This window comes from Molossus molossus, unplaced genomic scaffold (assembly GCF_014108415.1).
Source record: "Molossus molossus isolate mMolMol1 unplaced genomic scaffold, mMolMol1.p scaffold_m16_p_8, whole genome shotgun sequence".
Taxonomy (NCBI): Eukaryota; Metazoa; Chordata; class Mammalia; order Chiroptera; family Molossidae; genus Molossus; species Molossus molossus.
In genome coordinates this window covers 67,963,571-67,976,996 of record NW_023425402.1, presented here as the reverse complement: position 1 = coordinate 67,976,996, position 13,426 = coordinate 67,963,571, and the positions used below count along the sequence as shown (strand labels likewise).

Genomic DNA, 13,426 nt, shown 5'->3' with positions numbered 1-13,426 from the left:
AAAATGATTTTTGTTGTTACTTCATAACTGTAATTTTGCTACTGTTAGGTCTTATGCGACCCCAGTGAAAGGGTTGTTCAACCCCCAACGGGCTCGCGATCCACAGGTTGAGAACCGCTGAACTATGAGGTATCACCTAACACCTGCCGGAATGGATGCCATCAACAAATCTTCAAACAAGTGCTGGCGAGGGTGTGGAGAAAAGAGGACTCTAGTACACTGCTGGTGGGAATGCAGACTGGTGCAGCCACTGTGGAAAACAATATGGTATTTCCTCAAAAAGTTAAAAATGGAACTGTCATTTGACCCAGTGATCCCACTTCTAGGAATATATCCTAAGAAGCCTGAAACACCAATGAGAAAGGATATCTGTACCCCTATGTTCATAGTAGCACTATTTACAATTGCTAAGATCTGGAAACAGCCCAAGTGGTCATCAGTAGATGAGTGGATAAAAAAGCAGTGGTACATATACACAATGGAATACTGTGCAGCTGTAAGAAAGAAAGATCTCTTATCTTTTGAGAGACATGGAGGGACCTGGAGACTATTATGCTAAGCGAAATAAGCCAGTCAAAGACAAGTATCACATGATCTCACTCATTTGTGGAATATAATGAACAAAATAAGGTGTTGAACAAAATAGACCCAGAGACATAGAAATAGGGTTCAGACTGGCAAACTACTGAGGAGCAGGCAGGGGAGGGGAGGGAGGGAAGAGATAAACCGAAAAACTTATACATATAAGCATAACCAATTGACATAGACAACAATGCTGCAGACGTGGGGAGTGGGAATGGGAGGAGGGTGTCTATGGGAGGAAAAGGAGAAACATCTCTAACAAAAATAAATTAATTTAATTAAAAAAAAAAAAAAAGTGCTTGGTAGCTGGAGAATTGTCCTGAAATCTCTGTGTGCAGCACAGCTTCTCTTATACCTTGTCTGACAAGGAGATGCAAGATTTTAATTTTGTTTGTGCTAAACAGGCCTGATAAGGTGAATGTGTTACACCTCAAAGAAATCCTTTAAATCTTATTTTAGCCCTCTTGCGAGCATTTGCATGCATTTAAATTAGCTCCAGAGTTCCTGAATTCCTGCTAAATTCCCTTTTGTAGACACTCCAGTACATTCTTCCTGGATCCCATCAACAGTCCAAAGATGCCCTTTCTTTATACTGTTTTCTTCCCCGGAATTGTAGCCTCATATTCTTCCTACCTTCTGCTTTACAAAGTAGAGCCCTAGTATAAATATGTGAAACATGCTCCTCTATTTTAAAAAAGAGTAAGCCAAGTTTCATCCTGTTTATATTTAAATATTGCTGATATTTTTGCCAGGTCTTCATGTTTAAAAATACGAAAGTTTAGCCCCGGCCGGTTTGGCTCAGCGGTTAGAGCTTCGACCTGCGGTCCTGAGAGACCCGGGTTCGGTTCCCGCTAAGGGCGCGTACCTCGGTTGCGGTTTGTCCCCGGCCCTGGTCGGTGGTGCGGGTGGCAGCCACTCGATGTGTTCCTTTCACATCGATGTTTCTCTCTCTCTCTCTCTCTGTTCCTCTCTCTCCCTCCCACTCTACCTGAAAAAAAAAATGGGAAAATGTCCTCGGGTGAGGATAAAAAAACAAAAACAAAAAAAAAATGAAAGTTTAAAAAAACTTGCCTAAATGAGATTTAAATTATTCATTGAACTTAGTTTTCATTCTAACAATTCTGTGCTAATCAAATGAATTTCTATCTATTGTTTTTCATTTAACTTAACATTCTTCGTATAGAATTATGACAGAATGCAGTGTATATTTTAATATGACTTGATCATCCTAATTTCTTCCAGAATGCAGAGCTAACTCTGAAAGAGTAAAGTACATCTTGGTTATCTTCTAACCTGCAATTTTAGGTGATTTTGGACAATTATAGATCTTGTCATAATGAAGAATCACACTAGGATTCCTGCTGAAGACTCTGATTCCTAACAAGGTCCTTAGAGCCGGTTCTCAGTAGTCTGTGGCTTACCGTTCATGTCTGCCGTCTGAAGGTCTTAGATTGTGGTGATGTCATCCATGTGCAGTGACTCCTGTCTTGCTGTCTCTGCACAGGCATTGTGAAGATCAGATGAGAAAATGTTTCTCACAATGCTCTGAATACTGTGACACAGACCTTACAAATTAAGAAGGTATTATTGAAGTGTTTTTTTAGATGTGGGCTGTGATTTTTTGGCATGACAGTTTTTCCATCATTCACACCCCAGCCAGGTAACTGGATCTTTCAGCAGAGTCCTGTATATCCGTCTGAGTTAGAGTATAATGCTCTACCAGCTGTTCCATAGGCAGGTGATCCACAGTAAGTATCATACTTCCAAGAGGGCCGATTTCAGAGAGGATATAGTTAGACTCATAATGGCCTATGAAGTCTCTTCAGGTTCAACTTAGGGACAGGACTCTTTTGATGACCCCTGACTTGGACATAAACTTTTAGTAGCTTTTACTGACAAACACATGTATCTAGAAGGATATTTGCCAAACTAAGTTCAAAATCACTAAGAGGCGTTAGAAAACAAAATTCAACTGAGTAAATTTAAATATTAAGTTGGCTTTATTCAATGATTCATGACACATGATTCAAGCAGCATCTCATCTAGCAAATAAAAAGAAGCTCACCTGAGCTATAGAAAAGGAAATGTTTTAAAGGCAGAAAGGGGTCTTGCAGAGGAATTATTAGAAAGGAAATTATTAGCAAAGAATGAATGCATTGTTTCAGGCAAGGTCCTCCTCCTAAGGGACAGGACCTCCTAAGGGGCCTATCAGGCAGATTACTTCACTAGTGCTGGCCTGGTAATTCCACATTGACTCGTCAAAGGTTCCGTTTCTGGGAGAGGCTAAAACTGCAATTAGGTTAAGTATTAAATCTTGGTTTGCTGATGTGGGGCCTGGCACAAATGACTCCGTTTTACATCTTTTGTTTCTTTTTTGTTTTGTTTTTTTAATTCTCACCCGAGGATGTGTTTATTGATTTTGGAGAGAGGGGAAGGGAAAGAGAGAGAGATGGATCCATGTGAGAGAGAAACCTCAATTGGTTGCCTCCCATATGCACCCTGACTGGGGATTGAACCTGCAACCTAGGTATGTTTCTAACTGGGAATTGAACCTGCAACCCGTTGGTGTGTAGGACAATGATCCAACCACCTTCCAGGGCTTATCTCTTTTTTAACAGAGAGCTATTTACCCAGGTAACTTCATAGTCACTAAGAGTATAATCAAGATATATTCCATAGTGACAGCAATGGCAGGAACTGGTTAGGAACCAAGGGCTACAGAAGGAGCTGCAGGACTTTGAAGCCTTTGTTTAAACTGAACAACACAGGCATACTATGTTATTAAATTAATTATACTGATATAGAATTTATATACAGTAAAATATACCCATTTTGATTACAAACTGATGAATTTGGACAAGTGCATATACCTGGGTGATCACCACCACAGGCATCCTATTTGACTTGCACTATAAGATACGTTATTGATGGTATCTTCATCCAGAGGGAATCTTGCATGCAAGGTCTGATGATTCATTTTCACTGAGAGATTATAGATGATGAGCATTTTGCATGATTATATTCTCAACTAAGCACACAGCTAGGTAGGAGTTTGCTAGAGGTGAGGGCCATGAATCAATGAAGTGTTGTGCATTTTCCGAATGTGCTTTTCTTCTCAGCCCTGGCCTGGGGTGTATATCTGAGAGACTTGGGTTCTAATCCTGGGTCTGCCGCTGTGGACAATGAACTTGGTTAAGGATGTAGGTCTTTTGCCTGTTTCTTCATGAGTAAAGTGAGAGGTCTCATTTTGATAATTTCTGCCTCCGATATTCGTAATTTATCAGATAATGAGACAAATTATTTTATTTGAATTGAATGTTAAACTGCTTTCTACCTGTGTTGCTCCTTTGTGGATGGACTGTACTCCTTAATGAACAGGATAGAAACTGAAGGTCTTTATAGCATTATTCCTGGCATTGCTGTCTCCATGGAATATATCTTGATTGTACTCTCTTAGTGACCTTGAAGTTAGTTGGGCAAATAGCCTTCTAGATACATGTGTTTTGTCTCAAGTTTTTTATAATGTCTGCTTTTTATTGCTTCTTGTTAGAGAAAAGAAAACCTTATCTCTGCTGTTCAGGCCTGTGACCACTCCTAAAAGGCAAAGACAAAGAAGTGTATTGTTAACTGTTGTTCAGTGCCGGGCTGGCAGGCATTGTTTACTATGAATACCAAGGTTTGATTAAAATAGTTGCTTATTACACATACCTCTAGACCATTTTAAGGCAAAATGAAATTAAACACAGCTTTTAATATTATAGACTGCTCAATTTACAGATAGTCTTCACCCACTTACAGATGCGTAATTTCTAATGGGGATGCATTTTTTGCTTAGAAACAGCACATTAAACAGTGGTTAGGTTTTCTGAGTACAAAGATCTATTTAACCCACAATATACCTAAAGTATGACACTTACAGATCTATGGAATTTGTCATTTTTAACTAGATTATTCATATGTAACTAGATTTCTGTGTGGGAAAGACTTAGAATATATGCTTTACAAACATATTTTGACGTCTTAATATATACCAGACATTATGCTGGGCACTGGGAATACAGAGATAAATAAAATACATTCCCCTCCCTCAAGAGTGGATGATGGGAAGATACACATAAAGGGATCATCAAAAAATGTTTGCCCGGACCAGTTTGGCTCAGCGATTAGAGCATCAGCCCATGGACCAAAGAGTCATGGGTTCAATTCTGGTCAAGGGCACGTACCTCAGTTGTTGCTCGGTCCCCGGCCCTGGTCGGGGACATACAGGAGGTGGCTGATCTATGTGTCTCTCTCACATCTATGTTTCTCTCTCTCTCTCCCCCCCCCCCCACTCTATCTGAAGATAAATGGAAAAATATCCTCAGGTAAGGATTTAAAATAATAATAATAATAATAATAATGTTTGAAAAAGAAGTGATGAGGTATATTCAGGGATCAGCAAGAAGTAGTGAAGAAGAGGCAGAAGTGAGAAGTAAGAGTCAGATTAGAGTGGATCTTAACTGTCATATTTAGAAATGTGGATTTTTCCTGTGGTTAGTTGGAGCTGAGCTGGTCAGATTTTTCCTTAAGAAAGGCCAATGGCCCTGGCCAGTTTGGCTCAGCAGTTAGAGTGTCGGCCTGCAATCCAGAGAGACCTGGGTTCGGTTCCCGCTAGGGGCACATGCTTCGGTTGCAGTTTGTCCCGGCCCTGGTTGGGTCGTGCGGGTGGCACCCACTCGATGTGTCCCTTTCACGTCGATGTTTCTCTCTCTCTCTCTCTCCCTCCCACTCTATCTGAACAAAAAATGTCCTCGGGTGAGGTTAAAAAAAAAGACCAGTAGACAGGGATATGGAAAATTGATTTAAGGGTTCAGGGACAGCAGTTTTATCAGGCTCTTGTAATCAGCTGGTTGAGAAATGATGAAGGCCTGAATTATAGCAGTAATCAAGATACTGAAGTAAGATACAGATCTGAGGAATGATTAGATTTGAGGGATAAAGCACAGGGCATACAGAGTTCTTTTGTTGACTGAGTGACTGAGAAGGAAATATCAGAAAAAGAGGCAGTAAAAATTTAGGTTGAACAAGTTGTATTTGAGGTGATTGTGGAGATGGACAGCATACAGTTGACATATCATTAAGATATATATAGAGAGAAGTTTAGAGACCCTAGAAGTGTAGATTTGGGAGTCATTTGTATATGAGTGATGGCTGAAACCCTAGAATAAACTAGAATTGGGATTTAAAAATATATATATTCAGAAGTGAGCTTGCATATTTTGGGGTAAGTGCTTACTTTAGTTTCTTACAACTTCTTTTAAAATTGAGAACTTGCCTAACAAAAGGTCACGATTACTAATCATTGGCAATTTTCATTCATTCAACAAATATTTATTAAACACTATGTGCTTGGATTTCAGCAGATACATTAGTGGTAACGGAAATATCTTCTCTGATCTTTAGGAGGTTGCAATCACAATATCAAATTTTATATATTTTTTTTGTTAACCTGCAGTCCATATTTCTCCATTGCTCTTTTTAGACAGAGTGGAAGAGGGCGGGGGTGGGGGGAGATATGGATGTGAGAGAGACATATCTATTGGCTGCCTCCCACACGACCCCTACTGGGACCAGGGATCAAATCTGCAACCCAGGTACATGCCCATGACCAGAATCGAACCTGAGATCCTTTGGTCTGCAGGCTGATGCTCTAACCATTGAGCAAAACTGGCCAGGGCAAAATCTTTGTGTTTTTAAATCCTCTCCTGTCAGTGAGGTTATTTTAAGGGGTAAAGAGTTGTGATAGACTGGTGCTATTACTAAATGACTGTTGTGTTTGCTAAGAAAGGAAAGCATGTAAAGTATTTACTCTTAGTTCTTTGCCCTGTTACAACACAGAATCTTATTTGTTCAAGGTAAACAGTGGAAAACAGTGTAAAGAAAGGAACATAAACTGAGGGTTTTCTCCTGGGAATGTACTTCTGTATCAGATGTGAGGGGAGTTGTGCTAGTTCTTTATTTAAATAAAAGAATAGTTGTAACCCTGGCCAGTTTGGCTTAGCGGTTAGAGCATCGGCTCATGGACCAAAGAGTTGCAGGTTCAATTCTGGTCAAGGGCACGTACCTCAGTTGTGGTTTGTCCCCAGCCCTGGTTGGGGTTGTGCGGGAGGCAACCAATCGATGTGTCTCTCACATCTGTCTCTCTCTCTCTCTCTTTCCTGTTCTCTCCCACTCTATCTGAAAATAGGTGGAAAAATATCCTCAGGTGAGGATTACAAAAAGAAGAATGGTTGTAGCCATTAATACTTGGCCAGCACTGTTCATTATTAAGAAACTACTAGTCCAACTGATATTCCAATTGGTTTTGTTCCTGTTACTCAGGATTGTAGACAATTGCATTTGTATTTTTCTGTCTTCTTTATTAGTGCTGATAAGAATCATCCTGTGGGTTTCATATTTTGGTTCCTGGGATAGGGAGTGCAAAGCAAATGTAGATGGATAGTTCTGTATCTTTAGGCTGTTCTATTTATGATGTGCCAATTAACTGAAATAAATTTAACCCTGTGGAAAAAATTTGATTCTATAAAAGGAAAAGGCAAATCTGGAGTACATGCAAATGTAAATTCAAGAATTAACTGAATTCTGCTAAAATGCAGATATTTCAAGAATAGTTTCTGAGGAATCATATTGTTTATCACAATATTTCCCTGACTTTTACCTTTAAAATACAATTTAACTAAAACAAACCCTGAAACCTTGATTTGTCTAGCTGATTTTATTGCTGATAAATGTGAGGCATCCAACTCCTGCCGTTTCTGTTTCTATGGTAACTAAAGTGTGCAAACCCAGCAGTATCACTTTCTTTCACAGCTGGCATTTTGTGTTCACAGTAAGAAGAGGAGTTTTAGTAAAGCATAGTCTGTGTTAATTGGGATGTAACTAGGTCAGAACAATTTTGGTATCCTTTCTTCATTCTTTTAGGTTTGTATGTGTGCTGTAGGTATGTGTTCATGAGCTGCAGTTTCCTTTATTTTCTTTGAAGGCATATACTTTCATGTAAATTAATCACTGTTAGCATTAGCCTTTTGAAAATTAAGCATAGTCTATGTAAACACAGCCCAGTGTGGTATCTTGGGGATTATACAGAGTTGTTCTGAGACTTGCCCCCAGCCCTGTAGGCCCTGTAGGCTCTTGAGTATTTCTATTAAGAAAAAGGGGAATTTATATGAAAATGCTTTGAAAAATTAAATTTATGTTCATGGTGATTTAAATTTTTTTTTCTTTATTGATTTTAGAGAAAGAGTAAGGGAGAGGGAGAGAGAGATAGAAACATAGATGAGAGTGAACATCGATTGCTTGATCGCCTCCTACATGCCCCCCACTGGGGATTTGGCCCACAACCTGGGCGTGTGCCCTGACCAGAAATCGAACCAGTGACCTCTTGTTTCATGAGTCAGTGCTCAACCTCTGAGCCACACTGGCTTGCCAGGCTAGGTTTCACTTTCCATAATTTCAGTTACCTGTAGTCAGTTGCAGTCCTAAAATATTAAATGGAAATTCCAGAATTAATTTATAAGTTTTAAATTTCATGCCATTCTGAGTAGTGTGATGAAACCTCAGGCTGTCCTGCTACATTCTGCCTGGGATGTGAATCATCCCTTTGTCCAGTGTATCTATGCTGTATATCTAGCTACCTGACCATGAGTTACTTAGTGCCATCTCAGTTGTCAGAAAGAGAGACCACATGCACATAACTGGTATTACAATATATTATTATAATTGTTCCATTTTATTATTAGTTACTATTAATCTCTTATTGTTCCTAATTTAAAAATTAAACTTTTTTATAGGTATGATAATATGTAATGGAAAAACATAGCATATATAGGGTTTGGTATTATTCGTGGTTTCAGGCATTCTGTAGAGGTCTTGAAACTTGTATTTACTTGTTCTTAAAGAGACAGGTGATCCCAGTTAAGGGATGAACATTTAAAAATGATTCCCTCTGCAATTCTAGATCTTAATCTGACCACAGGAGCCCTTCTCTGTGGATACTGCCCAAGCTCTGGTTCCTTTCTTAGACTATACAAAAGAGCTCATAGTCACTGCTTCCCTAAACCATGTCACTACCTTTACCCTCATTTCAGATTCTACGTGGAGACCTCACACTTAGAGCTCGCATGGGCTTCAAGTGTGTCAAAAGTATTCTCTACTAACTTCAATACTAGTTAGATCTGTGTGTGTGTGTGTGTGTGTGTGTGTGTGTGTGTGTATCCTCATTCCATTGTGGTGCTCATAGTCTCTGTTCCACATAATATTGACTGCAGGAACTTATAATAAGCATTAGCTAACATGATATAAGAACAGCTTCCTGTTTTTCTCCTATTCAGCAGCTCATAATCTGTTTTCATTTTTTTATATGAAACAACTTTTGCTTCCATATCACATGCTTTGTATTTTTATCTTATATTGTTATTTTTAAAAAGGACTTAAGCTCAGAATTTGAAATTCACATTATGTAGCAAATGGTATGTATGATGGTTTATTTGATTTTAGAATTTTTTAAATTGTTATATCCCAGAGATCTCTTTTTGCACTAAAACCTTCAAAAAGTACACTCTAATTCTGTCTTTTATGTTCTTTCCACTTATTTGAGTATTATTTACTGTATTTATCTTCTGTAAATCCACAAAAATTGTTTCTGAGTCACCAGTGACTTCCTAATTGTCCAAAAGTTGCCTTTTCACAGCTTCATTCTCTTGCACCAGAAGATCACATCTTCCTTTCTAAACTCTCTTGGCTTCTAGAACCCTATGCCATTTTCCTACTGTGGATACTCCTTTGCAGGTTCTTTAATCGGCTCTTTTTCATCTAGCTACCCTTTATTCTTCTCAGCATTATTTATTCTTTATTATATTTTTTTAAATACTATTTCTGTAATTACAACAATATCAAAATCTACAAAAGTAAACATTATAAAAATACATATTGTAGAAGTAAATGACAGGCTCCCCAAGTCCTGTTATCAGAGATTGGGCAAAATACCAAAATCTTCATATGTATTACACAACTTGTAAAAATTATGGGTTAGACAGAAAGATAATATAACAAAATGATGCTCATTCCAGTCACGTAAAACCTAAAGTTTTTCCACGTTTCCACATCACTCTGTATGATTGATAACCCCCTCCTCAACCTTTTCCTTACCTCTCCACTGCTCCTTCTACCCTGACTCTCCTCTCACATTGACCTAGCCACATTGACCTCTTTGCTCTTTTACCATTTAGGCAGCCTGCTGCTCTCCAAGGTTTGCCTAACTGCTCCAAGCACCATGACCTTGCCCTTCTGCACATCTTGTGGCAGCCCTCACCAACTCTCACAGCACAGGCCAGACAGTGCTCAAGTACTTATCCTATTCTCAAATAAATTGTGCCCAAGGCGGAACAATTGGGAACAGCAAGCAAGCCCTCCCTTGGGTTTCTCTCTCTCGAATCATCAGTACTCTATCACTCTTCCTGTTGCCCACTATTTTTCCTTAGCATGTCTTCAGTTTACCAGGCAAACTCCTGCCTCTGGCCTTGCAACTTGCTCTTCCCTTTGCACAGGCTGTTCTTCCCTTTAGATTCCAGCTGGCCTATACTGCACTTTCTTCAGATCTTATCCCAAATATTACCTTCTCAAGGAGGTGTTCTCTGAGTAATTTAAAATAATACTTAAATAATGTTGAAAATAATACCCTCCCAACCCACTCCCAACAGTGCCTATTTCCATTCTTTGCTTTCTGTCTTTTATATTATTAATACATGAGATATACAAAAGAATATTTGGAACATTTATGTACTTCACAGTGTTTAACAGTTGAGAGCCCATCACTTAACCCAATAACTGGGACATTACCAATAATTTGCTTCTACTTATGTTTTCCCATCCTATTCTCCTGCCTCATTCCAAGAGGTAACAAATATTCCAAATTTTGAATTCATTATTCACTTCTTTGTAAAAACAGTTTTATTACATTTATATGTATGGCTAAACTGTATACTTTTAAACTTGGCTTGGTTTTAAGTTTTATGAAAATGGCATCCTGCTGTATACATTCTAAAACTTGCTTTTTTCATTCAACATAATGCTTCCAAGATTTGAACTTTTTTTTTTTTTTGCCTTTATTATAATTCACTGATTTTCATTGCTGTTTTATCTTTTTTTAAAAAATGTTTTTATTGACTTTTTTTTTTTTTTTTAGAGGGAGAGAGAGCAATAGAAATGTTGATGTGATAGAGAAATATCAATTGGCTGCTCCTGCACTTTCTCTACTGGGGATCAAGCGTGCAACCCGGACATGTGCCCTGACCAGGAATTGAACAGGAACCTCTCAGTCCATGGGACAATGTTCAGTCCATTGAGCCACACTGGCCAGGCTTCACTACTATTTTAAAATTCATGTGTGACTACCACAATTAATTTCTTCATTTTCCTATTAGCCAGAAATCTGGGTTGTGTCCATATTTTTTTGTATTACAAATTGTGCTTCTATGAACATTCTTTAGTGTATCTAAAAATGGAATTACTGAGTCAAAGGGTAGTGCAATTTTTCACTTTTGCAAGATCATGCCAAATTCTTTTCCAAAGAAGTTGTAATTTGTTTTCCCATCAGCAATGTATTGGAGTTCCTCTGGACTCATTTACTATTTAGCAGTTCTTATTTTTTAACCAATATACTAGTTGTAAATGGTATCGCACTGTGATATTAATTTGCATTGCCCTTATTATTAATGAGGTTGAACATCTTTTCATATGCTTAGTGGCTAAACACAGTTCTTCTTTTGTTAAATACCTGTTTGGTTAATTTTGTCAATTTTTCTATTAGGTTGTTTTTCACATTGATTTGTAATTCTTTATTCTGGATACTATATCTTTGTTACGAGTGTAATAAATACTTCTGATTTATACTCCTTTTAAAAAATTTTCTTTATCTTTGATGATTGGAATTCATTATTATTAGTTTTTATAGTCCTCACCCGAGGATATTTTTCCATTTTTCTTCAGATAGAGCGGGAGGGAAGAAGAGAGGAAGAGAGAGAGAGACACACACACACATCAATGTGAGAGAGAAACTCCAATTGATTGCCTCCCGAACAACCCCAGTCAGGGCCGGGGACGAACTGCAACCGAGGTACATGCCCTTTGCTGGAATCGAACCCGGGACTCATTGTTCTGAGGGCCGACTCTCTAACCCCTGAGCCAAACCAGATAAGGCAGAATTTATTTCTATTTATTTATTTTAAAAGACAAGCTTTTTTTTTTTCCTCTTTAAACTTGTCTTTATTGATGAATGTATTACAGATGTCCCCCTCCCCCCAACCTCCTCCTCTCCACTCCGTCCCACTCCGTCCCACTCCTGCCTTCCCCACACTATTGTCTATTGGATACGCATATAAGTTCTTTGGTTTTTCTCTTCCCACCCTACCACCTCCATTCCCTTTGAGGTTCATAGTCTAACAACCAATTTGTACTTAATCCCTTTACCTTTTTCACCATTCCCCCAACCCCCCTCTCATCTGGCAACCAACAAAAAGTTCTCTGTATCTATGAGTCTGTTTCTGTTCCGCTTTCTCATTTTGTTTATAGATTCAATTGTTGATAGATATGTATTTATTGCCATTTTATTGGTTATATTTTTTAATCTTCTTCAAGAAGACCCATCAACATTTCATATAATATAGGTTTGGTGATGATGAACTTCTTTAGCTCTTTCTTGTCTGGGAAACTCTTTATATGGCATTGATTCTAAATGCTAGTTTTTCAGGTTAGAGTAATCTTGGTTGTAGGTCCTTGCTTTTCATCACTTTAAATATTTCTTGCCACTCCCTTCTGGCCTGCAAAGTTCCATTTGAGAAATCATCTGACAGCCTTATGGGAGCTTCGTTGTAGGTAACTAACTGCTTTTCTCTTGCTGCTTTTAAGAGTCTCTCTTTGTCCTTAACCTGTTGCATTTTAATGATGATATGGACCTCTTTGGGTCCATTTTATTTGGGACTCTCTGTGCTTCCTGGACATGTATGTCTGTTTCCTTCACCAAGTTAGGGAAGTTTTCTGCCATTATTGTTTCAAATAGGTTTTCAATTTCTTGTTCTCTCTCTTCTCCTTCTGACACCCCCAAGATGCGAATGTTGGCACGCTTGAAGTTGTCCCAGAGGCTCCTTACAGTATCCTCATTTTTTTGGATTCCTTTTTCTTTTTGCTGTTCTGGTTGGGTGTTTTTTGCTTCCTTGTATTCCAAATCGATAGTTTGTTTTTTGGCTTCACCTACTCTACTATTGATTCCCTGTAAATTATTCTTTATTTCAGTTAGTGCATTCATAATTTCTGACTGGTCCTTTATTATGCTCTTGAGATCCTCACTAAGTTCTTTGACATTCTCACGAAGTTCATTGAACTTCTAAGTTCATTGAGCTCTCATAGTTCAAAGCAGTGTTTTGAACTATGCATCTTTTAGATTGCTTATCTCCATTTCATTTAGTTCTTTTCCTAGAGTTTCGTTCTGTTCTTTCATTTGGGACATGTTTCTTTGTCTCCTCATTTTGGCTGCCTCCCTGTGTTTATTTCTATGTATTAGGTAGAGTTGCTATGTTTCGTAGGCTTCCTAGGGTAGCCTGTTGTAGTAAGTGTCCTATGGGTTCCAGTGGCACAGCCTCCCTGGCACAGCTGGGCCCTCGAGGTGCACCCCTCGTGTGGACTTTACATCCTTCTGTTGTAATTGAGCCTTGATTGCAGTCTCAGTGTGGCTTCTTCTTGAATTTCATAGTTGTAGGACTTTCATTCAGCTCGATTTCAGGCGGTTCTGAAGGATGTTTATCCTGTAGTT

At 38.6% G+C, this 13,426-nt stretch overlaps 1 protein-coding gene across 9 annotated transcripts in view; it reads left to right on the top strand.

Moving 5' to 3' along the window:
• CDK19 (cyclin dependent kinase 19) overlaps window positions 1-13,426 on the top strand; it is a 157,300-nt gene that overhangs the window by 105,992 nt on the left and 37,882 nt on the right. The window lies entirely within an intron of this gene.